The sequence below is a fragment of the Atractosteus spatula genome, chromosome 12 (genome assembly GCF_055471065.1).
Source record: "Atractosteus spatula isolate fAtrSpa1 chromosome 12, fAtrSpa1.hap1, whole genome shotgun sequence".
Classification (NCBI taxonomy): domain Eukaryota; kingdom Metazoa; phylum Chordata; class Actinopteri; order Semionotiformes; family Lepisosteidae; genus Atractosteus; species Atractosteus spatula.
The window spans coordinates 37,143,176-37,156,886 of NC_142717.1; the positions used below are offsets into that span (position 1 = coordinate 37,143,176).

At 38.1% G+C, this 13,711-nt stretch overlaps 1 long non-coding RNA gene across 1 annotated transcript; it reads right to left on the bottom strand.

The window, feature by feature from the left end:
- Nucleotides 1–477: 477 nt before the first annotated feature.
- On the bottom strand, nucleotides 478–13,668 carry LOC148822992 (uncharacterized). The gene is made up of 3 exons (XR_016093844.1): nucleotides 13,639–13,668; nucleotides 11,540–11,662; nucleotides 478–724 (listed from the first exon to the last, which is right to left on the bottom strand). It is a non-coding gene; the product is annotated as an uncharacterized LOC148822992 (long non-coding RNA).
- Nucleotides 13,669–13,711: the final 43 nt, after the last annotated feature.

Genomic DNA, 13,711 nt, shown 5'->3' on the forward strand with positions numbered 1-13,711 from the left:
CTTAGTTAAGAAATTCTTAGTTGTCTGACCTATACACCTACAACCAATTGATCTTCAGTGATTACATCTGAGGGATTGCCTGTTGAATGAATGAAATAGAATTTGAGCTCATTTTAACTGCCTCTTAAAGTAAAAAGTGTTTCATGCATATCTGGACGAGATCTGGTTAGCCCACACACTTCCATATTCTCCAGCAGTCTCCAAGACAACCAGTTGTTTGTTTTTGCTGACGTTTGTTGTTATTTAGAGCTCTTCATTATAGTCCAGTATATTTCATTGCCAAGGTTTTGCATTTCTGCACTCCTGAGCTTTTTACACTATTTCTTCTCCCATGATGATGTATGTGGATTAAAACTGTAGTACTTAAAAAAACAGTTAAAACTACTTTGTAAATAATCCTGTCAATAAGAGCTGAAACTGGGAAGGTAACAAGTTGCTGTTTTATTTCATGTTAATAGTTTTACAGGTTTTACAGGTTCTGCAGGGCTGGGGCCTTGGTTTCAGTTCCAGACTTGCTGTGCTATCTGTATGAGTTTGTACTCTATGTTCACTCCATAATCATGTGAGGTTTTTGCCAGGTGCCCTGTCCCATCCACAGTCCAAAGTCGTACTGTACTGGTAGCTTTACTAGCTTCTGAGAAAGTTGGCCCTGGTGTACCCATCCAGGGTAGATCCCGTCTTGTGCCTGTTGCTTGCCAGGACAGGCTCCAGCTTCCCTGCAACCCTGTATTAGAAAAAAAGGTAAGAAAATGGATGGATCAGAACAGTTTTGGATGTGAGTATATTATAAACAGGATATATTGAGACAGATTAGATGTGAAAGGATTAGTGTTGGTGCTTAAGTACTAAGTGCAGCACAATGGTTTAATAGTAATATAGGATTCACAATTACTTTTTAATTGTGGGTTAATTACATCTGGTTTATTGCCTAATTGAAATTCATCACATTTAAGCAACTATCATTTCTAAGTAAGTACTGATGACAGAAATGCCAGGGATATTTATTTATGTGTTGCTTGGTTGTGTGTGTGACAGGGCTTCACTGAAATATCTGTTTTACTTTGTGAGATAAAAATGTATCAGTCAAACAATTTACACATATACAGTAGCAAACAGTTTGGTTTGCATCTGGCTTTGATTACAGTGCATTGGTTATTTTACTGACAAATGAATTGAAAAACTTTTTTTCTATGCAAAACCACTAAAGAATCTCACTCGAAATCCATAACGTACAGTACGTGGAAGTGACTGAACAGCAATACTGTTAATAAATTCAGCTTGTGTGCAACTTTACACACATGAGAAAAAAATAATTCACACATTCTCATCTTCTGCCAGTGCTGACACCTCCCTCTCCTATTCCTAATACATTTTGTCTCTGGCACACTTCCTAGGGACAATTCCCAGAACCTGCCACTTCCATACCAACTGTAATACACATCTTCTAGTCCAAGCCCAGGTACTTTCCTACCTAGACTATTCTAACTTCATTTTGGCTAGTCTCCCTGCCAAAGCCATCTGCCGACTTTAGCTTATCCAGAACTGTGCAGCCTGACTTACCTTTTGTCATGCTGCTTTGTTACTTTAGCCTCACCTGCTGTACATGCATGCAATTTAAAACCTTAGCCATTATTCTCAATCATTCTGCTCTTGCCTGTTTTCTTCCTCTGATCTCTCTCTGCACCTCATCTTACTAGATCCACTCCTTCTTTTTCATCAGACATTCTGTACTATTACTGCATCATGTTTCTAGAACCAGCACAGAAATTAGAACTACTCTGTCCCTGACCACTTGGAGCACCTGTCCGAGACTTAAGAACTTGGTCAGAACCTGTGATATCTCAGCTCCAAAATATATTCTTGAGTCACCATTTACAAATGCACTAATGTTCCTACCTCTCAAACAGAAAATCTGGTTTGTTCATTGCACATGTAAACAAGGTCTCTCTGTCTTGAAGAAAATCTTTGCTAGTCTTGATCACTAAGTTCATTGATCACTTGGTCATCTTTACCAAACCAGTATACAGCAGGTGTTACCTGGTATAAAATCCCAATTGTACAAACATGTATTGCCTGAGGCATAAGAGCTTTTCCCTAATGCTTTCTTGAAAATGTTCTCTTTTTGGTGTGACCCTCCAGTGTTTTGACATTGAGCTTCTTTGGACATTGCTTCTTCTCCAGGCAATAGTGCAAGAAACATAAGTGAACATGTAGGATTGGCCCCGCAGTTACTGAGGACCTCTACTTTCACTGGTGATCTACTGTATATGTCTTCTGACCAGGCATGGGAAGTGACATCATTAATCAGGTACCGCTGTTTGGACAGTGGGCGTTACCAGGATGTTTTGTGTCTGTTTTCCTGGTGAGAAGCAAGGAGTCGCTCATGACAAAGCCTGTGCTCTGAGCGTTTGATAAAGAGCAGAATGAGATTGCAGTGGACATCTCCAACTCTAATCTTGCTGATGGTTCCATTCCAGAGACAGGCATCTCTTTCAGCTCTAGCACTGAAGTCTCTACTTAGAGTAAATCTGTTCTCCTTTGGTATTCCTGAAAGAATTTGTTAAACTTGGCACAAAAATCTTCCTTGGTTATGTGGGTTGAATCCAGAGTAGAGGTATATGCAGACAACACACATGAGTAATAGTTCTCTGTTGTTTTAGATGTAACTAAGTGTTAGAAATATATATTAATTTCTTTTTTAAGCTGTGCAAGGACCAAAAGAACCATGGTACCATACTCAAAATCTTTCCTGACTACAGAGAGCATTTTAGCTTGTACTGTATCTTAATTTGGTGTATTTTATTAAGATGTTTTACCTTTAACACTTGTAAAACAGCCTCACATATCATTTTAATATATATAGGTTTTGGTAGTCAACCTGGAAAAGGGTGCGTGATTGTCGAATAAATAATAAGAGTATGTGATAACATAGATTATTCTAAATGAAGCACCGCATTGTCTACTAAAAGTCTATCTGTCAAAACAAATGGATATTGGGATATTGTAATACACTGTAGTTTTAGTGGCAAATATTCTGGTTTTGTAAATGTAATCCACCCCATCAAGCAGTTTTTCTTGAGGCATCACTTGTGATATAGAGATTTTTTAAAAATACAGTTCTTAGTAAGACTCAGATAACAAAGAAGCCACAGACCCAGGAGTGCCAATGGTGAAAATAGATGAGCAGGCTTGCAGTCAGTTAAAAGAACCTTTATGAAAGAATTGTCAGCATCTGCACATATAAAAAGGCCTAATCATAAAGATACCAGTATAGTGCATGTAATACTTTAGAGATTTAATGCAGTTTTTAATTGGATAGAGGCCCATTATTTTTCAATACAGAAAGGGCAGTCAGGCACATAAAGCTCTTGAATATTTTCGCAAATCGTGTATGACAGCATGATGATTAAGCATAGCACTAAATTTGCTTCACAAAATGAAAAGCAAACTTCACGCTAGGCATAATTTAATTGTTTTCCTTCCATTTCTTTCCGTTGTTGAAAGCTTAACATTTTTTGAGTCTTTTTGTAGGCAATTGATGCCATACACTTATGATATTATTAATGACAAACTTAGTAAATTGTTGTAACATTTATTATGGGTATAGTAAACTATTATTTTTTAACAGAAACATTCGCAACATTTAAAATGTGTCAATCTTGTCCTTTCATTTTAAGTATGTTTATGTTAAGTATGTGGTGAGTCATCTCTCAGCTTCCTCTCTATTTGTCTTAAATTACCCTTGTGTATACTTAATAACACAAATACATGCTAACACATGTTTCTGCAGAGACTTAGCAAAAGTAAAAAGAGAAAGAACACTTGTTTATTATTCTATCATACATACCACTGGTGTAGGGTAGAGGATTTATAATAACACTTTACTGGATTATAATTGTTCTCAGTGCTTCTAAGTATTTTGTATACTTTAATCACGTGCCCTTGAAGTCTTCTTTGTTCAGCATTCAGTTCTTTGAGCCTGTCAACGTAGGACTTACTGTACTTTTAAGACCAAGAATTGACCTGTTCTTTCTTATCTGGACTAATTACAGAACAACAATATGATTCACTACAACCATACACAATATTAGAGTAGTACACAATTTTCACATAACATCCCTACATTTGACTTATATGCTTTTAATCTATATGCAAATCTTGGCCTCATATATTGCTTCCCTAAAATATTTCCCTAAAATATTTATGAACTTTCTTCTTAAACTGATTTTTCACATACAGAAATAGATTTTTACTTACTTTATACTTGTTATCTATATGCAAATCTCCACAACACAAAGATGTCAGACCATTCTTGTAATTTAACTTTTAGAATTTATTTTACCGCTTCCTTAAGTGTATGCTACGTCTCCTAATTTAACATGTGCTCATTTATACAAATTTGGAAGAACAGTAGACCTTACACAGATATATGTTATACTCCTGGAATCACATCGCTAAAACCTAAGTCACAAAAAATTATTATGATGTAAAAATATATTGGTCTACAACTGGAAAAAGAAAAAAGATCAAGTCAATGACTAAACTGGGGGAAATTTCTAAATTTCTAATTTTGACTCAATTTATACTTCTGGAAATGACAAAAATTAGAGAGCTTACTCAATACAATGGGTTTTCTTAACACTTTTAATTTGACTCAGTTTTGGAATACCATTCTTGAAATGTGCAGTGCAATACAAGCAGCCAAATATATCCAAACAAAAAAAGTACAGATGGGAAAAGTATGACTACACTTGGGCCCGAAAATACAGCACTGAAGTTAAAAAGTGTCTAAGTACTGTTGGAATCCTAACCCTAACCCTAGTTCGGGTTTTCACAGAGCAATTCTGTAACCAGTGTCTGAAAGCCCTTCAGTCTATGAGATTTCAAAATGCCTCTCAAACCACAAAGTATAGACCTTAAACAAGCAAATGCATGCAGAAAACCTTTTGAAATTATATGATCTTCGATATTGTACCTTCTAAAGCATGTTTTGGAAATACATGAAAAATGCTGTCAAAATGGAATTTACACCAGCGTTCTGATGATGCCAAGTTAGGGTTAGGGTTACAAGAACCATCCAATTTTGACTACTTTTATACTTCTAGTTCTATTTGAAATGACTGAAATGAGTCGATGTTCTCAATAGAATGGGCTTTTTTAACACTTATAATTTGACTCAGTTTTGGAATACCATTCTTGAAATGTGCAGTGCAATAGCGAAATATGTCTGAACAAAAAAAGTACAGGTGGCGAGAAGTATTACTCTTCCTACAATACAGCTGGGCCCCAAAATACAGCAGTGATGCCTTGTTCTCTGAAAGCCACCCATTACTGAGATTTGAAAATGTCTCTCAAATCACAAAATATGGGTATTAATCCTGTAAATCCATATATAAAACTTTTAGAAATGTATCCTCTTCATTATTGTACATTTGTTAGGTTTTTTTTCATTCACTTGAAAAATGCTATTAAAACAGTTTTTACTGGATTTCTATAATGCTCATTTGAGCTGTGGTAGCTCAGACTGCAAGAGCGTCTAACTCCTGTCCGGAAGGTCCCGGGTTCACTCCCAGGTAGGGACAAGTGTAGCTTGCTCTAAATCCTTCCAGACGGCTCCCAGGTCCACACAGCCTGCTTTCCCAACGAGTACCGGGGGTTAATCCTTCCGGGGGTAATAGGCCAGCTGGAGCGTGATGCTGACCACATCACCTCCACCTCCAGTGTTGAGCAAAATGGTGGCCCTTGCCCACCATTCCCTATGGGCCTTTACAGCCTGAAAAGGGGACCTAGCCTACCTACCATAATGTTCTCTAAGGAAACAAATGAAACAGTTAGGTATCATAGTGTGTCTTAGTAGATGGCTCCCGAAACTTGCTAAAAGCATTCAAATATTCACTCTGTATTCAATATGCACACCACATGTTCCTTCTTATCTGATGTCACCTGTGGCTACTTACTGACGAGTCACTGGGCATCATTCACTCAAGAGTCATCCTCTCTCATCACAGGAAGAACCTCATTTAGGAGAGAGATTCTTGTGGAGGAATTGGTTCCATTATGGTAGTTCATAAGCAGAATAATCAGCTGTTTGATGGATTTGCACAAGGCTCTGCCTTCATTGATGCTCTTTACTCTGATTAGAAGGAACATGATTGCAAATTCACTCAGTTGCTGGATGGAGCAAGACAACTAAACTTGCTGAGAAACACAAAATAACAATCAAGGACGTTAAGGACCTGGGACACACTTAACCAGGCTCAGTCTACTTAGTAGAGATAGAACGCAGCTTAGAGCAAAAGTACAAGCTACTGTAAGGCAAAAGAGGATAATTGTCACGATCGTTACTCCTCCTCTTAAGGGCGCTCCAGCCCTTCCTCGTTCTGTCTCATTCCCCACACCTGTTCCTTATTCCAGCCCCTCTTTAGTTCCACCTTAAAGCCAGACGCAGGCGTTTGCCCGAGGCTTCTCAATGATTTCCGCATCGTGAGAGCCCGGGGTCCTGCCGCGTCTGGCTCCGTTATGGTTTTAGTTTCCTGTTCCTGATTCCCTGCCCCGCTGGTCCCGACCCGGTTCTGGTTTTAACTACGGATGGATCCCCTGGTCTTGGACTAAACCTCCCGTCTTGGATTCCCCCTCTGGATTTACCCTTGGATTGTTCGCCCTGGATTCACTCCCCCCGGACACCTGCACTGCATGGACACGCCCCCCTGTCTCCTGACCGACTCCTGCATGATATTTTTCCCCATTGTTTCTTCACCTTTCGGATCGTGTCGTCCGCATAGGGCCCGGAAAGAACTGTTCCTGACAATAATGTCTCTTAAATGACTTATTGTATTTGTTTCTATGTCTTTAAAAATGTTACATCTAGCTTATTCAAAAATCTGCTCCTGAAAGACATCACTTCTCTCCTTGTGAGTACAAACAAGAAATTTCAATTGAAATTATGAATGACTAATGACAGTGTTAAAACTTTACAACCATAATTAGATGTGTAATAGCCAGTACAATTAACAAACTGATGCCCAGATTAATCTAAATATTGCTAGAAAACAGTTTGGCTTAAGCTAAAGCATTGAAACACTTCCCAAACCCACAAGCCTATTGTGAATATCTAGATAAAGAAACATTTGCAATTGTGTTTGGGTGACAAAGGATTCCTTGCGTTTGTATTTGCCAAAGGACGTTCATAAAGAAATGGATCACAAACCACATTTTCAAAAAAAACTCAAACCAGCACCACTCCCAGAAAGAATTCTGCTGCAATGGAAATACCACAAAAGCCTAAAAAATGTAGCTGACGTATACAAAGACCAGACTGTTTTTAAATTGAGAGCAAATCTTGACAAACGTCAGAGAAGGACATAACACAACAGATATACTGTACAGTATTTTAGCAGAAACTAGAACAAAATTGTGAGAACAAATTCTATACTGTACGTTGCTCAAGACACTTATTCAGACTGGATGGCCTAGTAATAAAGAGGAAATCTAGATTTTTATACAAAAATTCAGGAATCAGATACATTCGATATTGCTCTGTTCACATTCAGAATGTCTTCTGGGAAGGCATGGAGTTTACAGGAAGGAAAGAATTGTGATAATAGCCAAGATTTTATACATTAACAATAAATCAAACCCTAGATTGAGAATTCACATACTCACCTCTCACTCCACAAACCACATGATATTTGTTTTGCAAAGGAAAGCAACTCTTTTGCAACTTCTAAATGACTCTGTGTTATTTGCAATCTTTGAATCCTACCTGTATACGCCTACAGCTTGAGACGATTTTTTTAGCATAGTCCCCTTGCATGATCTTATGTTTCTGCCTGTGCTTTAAAAGGTTTCTGTCTGAATTGACCATTGTAGGAATTAAAGTTTATTCCTGGAATCTTTTCTCTTCCACATATACTGTATGAACATTTTATAAATCGTGGTATCAAATTAGTTTATTCCAGATACCCACAGTTCTTTCTGCAAAGAAGCATCTTCCATTTTATGTCCAAAACAGACATAATATTAATAATAAATTTTATTTTATATAGCGCCTTTAAAGGTGGCTTCTCAAAGCGCTTTACAGGATGACAATAACAATAAATAAGAAGAATACACAAGATAAAACACAATTACAATATATAGAGGAGACCGTGGATGGTGGTACTAAGAAAAGCAGAGGGGTGAAGAATGGAACCAGCTAAGTAAAGGCTTTTCTGAAGAAGAGGGTTTTGAGTCTCGATTTGAAGAAGTTTAGAGAAGGTGACTCTCTGATATCCTTGGGGAGAGAGTTCCAGAGCTTGGGGGCATAACAGGAGAAGGCCCTGTCACCCATACAATGTAGATGGGCTTGGGGGACAGTAAGGAGGGCAGAATTAGAAGAGTGAAGGTTGCGAGGTGGGGAGTAGGGCGATAATAGCTCAGACAGGTACTGAGATGCCAAGCCATGCAGAGCCTTATAGGTGAGCGTGAGGATTTTAAAGTCTACATGGAATTTGACCGGAAGCCAGTGCAAGGAATCCAGGATAGGAGTAATGTGAACACTTGCACTAGACCTGGTCAGGATCCTGGCTGCTGAATTTTGGACATACTGCAGCTTGTTCAGAGTAGATTTAGATACCCCAGCAAGTAGAGCATTAGGGTAGTCAATTCGAGAGAACACAAATGTGTTGATCAGCTTTTCAGCCACAGCTAATGATAGCATAGGGCATAGTCTAGCAATATTTCTAAGGTGAAAAAAAGATGTTTTGAAAGTATGCTGCACATGTGGGTCAAATGTTAAGCCAGAATCGAATATAACCCCAAGGTTTTTCAATTTTGATTGAAGCTCAAGTAAAGAACCATCTACAGATAGTGTTACAGGACTGGCTTTATGAAGTTGATGGGGGGGTGCCAATAAACATGACTTCAGTCTTGTCGCAGTTAAGATGAAGGAAGTTTTGAGTCATCCAAATTTTTATGTCAGAGATGCAATTAGATATAATAGATATAGCCACATCAGTGTCAGGTTTGGTATGGATGTATATTTGAGTATCGTCAGCGTAAAAATGAAAGCTGAGGCCATGTGATATGACTAAGTGCTTAGTCTGTGCTTGTTGGGTCTGGGCCTGTGCTGTGGGCTGACTCTGTCAGCACCTTTCAGGACTGTTAACACTTATCTCTTCTGGTTCTGTTATTCAAGACTTAAGAGGCCCAATTCATTGAATCTGTGTGTGTATGATTCTGTAGCTCACAATGAATAATGACAGTCAGAAAAAGCATTCTTAATGGTTATTAGACATAAGGAGTTTTGGCTTAACCAAAACCATCCAGGTGGATGCTGCACATTGGTGGTGAGAGAGGGGATCCCCATTACCTGTAAAGTGCTTTGAGTGGAGTGTCCAGAATAGCGCTATATAAGTGTAAGCAATTATTATTATTATTTTAACCTGTTTGAATGAGGGTCAATCTCCTGGCCATAGGTTGAGAAAATTAGGATATCCATTCAGAGTAGGTAGTGAACCAAGAGGTTGGCTATAAAAGTAGAGATGGGGTGGAGCAGGGACGCAAAAGAAGAACAAAAGGAAGTGGAGGATTACTGTGACTTTCATAGCATTTCTGGAAGTGATGTCATGGTGATTGCAAGAAGCGGAAGCAGAAAACTAGGGTTTATAATTTCCGTCATTCCTCCAGAACGTCTGGTAAAAACTCCATTGATAAACCTACAAAAAAACACCAAAATCCTTTTTCATAGATTCTTCTAGGTCTGGGACTCTCTCGTGTGCAGTATATTGTTTTACCTGCAACGCTTTGCATCTATCCTTATGCACAGTTTTGAAAGGTGTCTCAGTCTTTTGTAGTTTAGCATACCACATACTTCTGTTTTTATACATTGTTTGGTTAAATTATGTTTCAGAAGTCATTTTTTGTCAGTTAGAACATGTATTTTAGAAATGGATTAAAATAGTTTTTTTCCAGTTCCTCAGAAATCAGGGCCTGTCCTTAAGGGTCACTCTACAGTATTTCATTATGCAACATCATCTGCAGATTTATGTCCCGGCTCTCGGATGAGGAGTAATGTCTGATTCATCCTAGCCAGGAGCCATTCTCCTCTCCTCTTTCTGCTCTGTGGTGGCGTTGTGGCAGTGTTCTTCTGCGTCCTCTATTAATTCTATGTGACATGTATTTATACCAGGAGAAACATATTAGGTTGCCTTAGCTTCATAACATTTCATAGGTATGTCCATCCAATTATCCATTTCCAGTCTGCCTTTCCAGGTAAGGATCACAGCCCCATATGAATGCATTTAGTTTTATTTTATTTCACAGCTGGGAAAGGGGCTACTGAAAAAAGGGGCTGAGGCAAGAAAAAAAAACAGATTATAGCAATCTCTATATTGATCAGAAGGCTCAGATCAATCAAAAGCCATAGAAAAGATTAGTCTGGTGTAATTTTTGGCTGAATATCTGACATTTCTCTGTTTGAGAATTGGATGTATAGTAATAGACAACAAAATGGAGCAGTGTCTTACTGATGAAGATATTTGAACAGTAAAAAGGGGTATTGAACTAGGCTAGATTTCACTAATAATTATTTTATGGGGTTTCTTTTTATGAATCTGAGAGTATGGATATACAGTAGCAAACCAGCAAAAGTAGCACCCCTGAACAATGTTTCACAATCCATAATTTATGGTCTAATCATTCAGTGTTATGTGAAGACCTTTTAATACTTTTTGCATATAGCAGCAGTTCTCATCAACAACATGTCAAAGCATATGAGCATCAGCACAAAAATCATGACCACTCTAAGAATATCATGTACAGTCATTTTATAAGCACCTACAGTAGGTGTTTCAAAAGCCTTTTGAGGGGTCATCTAAAGGTTTAGCTGTATCACATACTTAGTTTAACACTGGAATCATTGCTTTTTACTGAGATTTGCAAAAACCCAGGTATGCTTGCACATTTATAAAAGAAAAATACTGCTTAGGTGTTGCTGAAATGCAAGGTTAAGGAAATCTGTATCAATGTATTGTGCCAGGAACAAAGGACAAAATTATATACTGGATCGCTACGTGCTAAAGTGTACACTATCACCCTGACTTTAAAATAAAAGAATGAATGTCCTGCTATTTGGAAAACAGCTATAGTGGATTATTCTGAAGTAAGCTTCAATAATAACAATCAATAGCTCAACAATAGCTGCTAGGATAAAGACAGATGGTCTTTAGTAGTAAAAGCACTGAGTTCTGCACCAGCTGTCTTTTGGTCATTCACTAAAAGGAAACAAGGAATTATTTAAATTTTTGAAATGCATAGTGGGGTCAGTCTGTGCTGAATTAAAAAGAAAACCTAAGGTCAGGATAAAATGAGGAGAGCCTTGTAAGGAAAAAATCTGGCATAGTTTGTTTTAAGGCCAAACGTTAGATTAGTATTTTCAGTCTTAGTCATTGGTCGTGATACTGTAGTGTGTTTGTTTTTCTGTTATTTATATACTTAGGCATATATGTCTGAGTAAATCACATGTTCTGCAATGTATTAATCCATCCAAGAAAGCACTAACCTGGGCTCACAAACATGAGGAAGGTTACATTTTTCCTGTTATTGACTTGGCTGATATCAACAGATTGTTCATATGATTTCATCCAGTCTTCTCTTAAAACTATCCCAAAGACTCAAGGAACCACTAAAAACAAGAGTGAAAACTCATCAACACAGAAAATCTGTTAATAGTTTTTTTTTAAATTAAAAACAGTGTATAGAAACATTTTAATTAGAAAAGAGATATATGACATCAGTTTATTTAATATCCCTCTACTCCCATCCAACTGATTTTCTAGCTGCTTTATCCAATTTTGAGTCATGGGGGAGCCGGAGTCTATCCTGGCAAGCAGCAGGTGCAAGGCAGGATACACCCTGGAGGGGACGCCAGTCCATTGCAGGGCAGACACAGACAAATTCACACCAGGGCTAATTTTCAAAGGGGAAAGGCAGGGACAACAGCAGGTGGTAGGACTTGGGAGAGACTTTCATTTGCAAATCCAGACCCAGCAACCACCTGCTTGGATGGACAAAGGACAATCACCTTTTTGTAATATAGTAGACACTGCACGATTTGCTAGAGTGTGTACTCATTGTTAGATGTCTACTGTGGAATAAAGTTGATTTTTTTAAGGAACAAAAAGGTATGTCTTCGGGCTGTGAGAGTAAAACGGAGCACCTGGAAGAAACTCAGAGGAACACAGGGAGAGCATACAAATGCCATGCAGACAGCACCTCAGGTCCAGAATTAAACAGAGTACACCAGAGCTCCAATTCAGCAATGCTAACCACTGCACCAGTGTGCCTCTCATCCTTTTACTATCCCTCTAGAAGTAGCTTTGGTTCGTTTTAGTAAATTACACAGCACATTGACTTGGGGGCAAAGCACTGAAAACTACAATTTGTCACTCTAACACTTTAATGTGTTTTGTGACATTCCAGATCCTTGATTTTAAGGGTGGGGGGTGTCATAATGAAGAAGAAGAGCTCTGCAGATTGGCTCCAGTTGATAGCAATTGCACATGAAGTACTGTAAATGTTGTTTTTTGTTTAACAATGAAACAGAACTTTGATCAAGTACTAAATCTTTTAACCCTAAACTATGGTGTTATCACAGCTGAAACAAAGATAAGATACAGAGTGAGAAACAATGAACGCAATCATTTACACAGCAATGCCTGCCTTCCAGGGGGTATAGCATTTATTCCTCCCAGCCCCCGAGGTAAAAACTGTGACATGCTATAATGGTACATATCATGTACAGTACACTAACAGAAGAACTAACTGGATGAGATTCTGGTTAGGCAGTACCTTTATTTTAAATATTCATTTGTTTATGTCTTTTGTCCAAAGCATCTTACATGTGTACCATTTAATACAGCTGAGTATTAAACTCAAAAGCAATGTGACTTAGCTAACTTGATAAAGGATGAGCACACTGCCTGGCATTTGAATCCTAAGCTTTCAAGGTGTGAATTCAATCCTAATATCTTTGTACTATTCCTAAATTATTTTACTGATTTGATTTACTATGCTCTTCAGTGCTAAGTATAGCTGTACTCAGGGTAACATGATCAATTAAAACTAAAAAGAATGTTTTAAGACAATCAATACTTTTAAAAATTGAGACAAGGAATGCAATATCAATTAAACATTGTCATGAACTTTCTAACACGTTTCATTTAACGAGGTAAATCTCAGGCCTGTTTTAAGTATTGCTTATGTTAAAATGAATTATTTCATATTCTTTCTTCCTGACATGGTGATGAAAAATCAGACTAATCCATCAAGTTATAAAATTCTGTTGAGGTTTAGCGTTGGTTTTAAAAGTGGAAAAAAAACACAAAGTAAAATGTACAAAAACACATTTTCTTTTGTTGTTATTTTCAGGAAACACATTTGTGTTACATAAACGTCCAAACACGGGTGTTATATAACGCCATGTGCGTTGCCATCTCTCCGAGCAGAGAGACAAGCGCACATCGATGCCAAGGGGTCGGCCACCTTCCAAAGTGTTCTCTAAAAGCTCAGATAATGACATTAATTACACGGTGCGGCGTTATATTTAGAAGAGACGCAGTTCTTATTACACAGCAAACCCAAACAAGCATGTCTACCCACGTGTTCCTCTGACGTTGCGCAACCTTTCACCCCTGGTGAATGAGGGAAAAAAAGAGAAGGAGGCAGGGGGCTG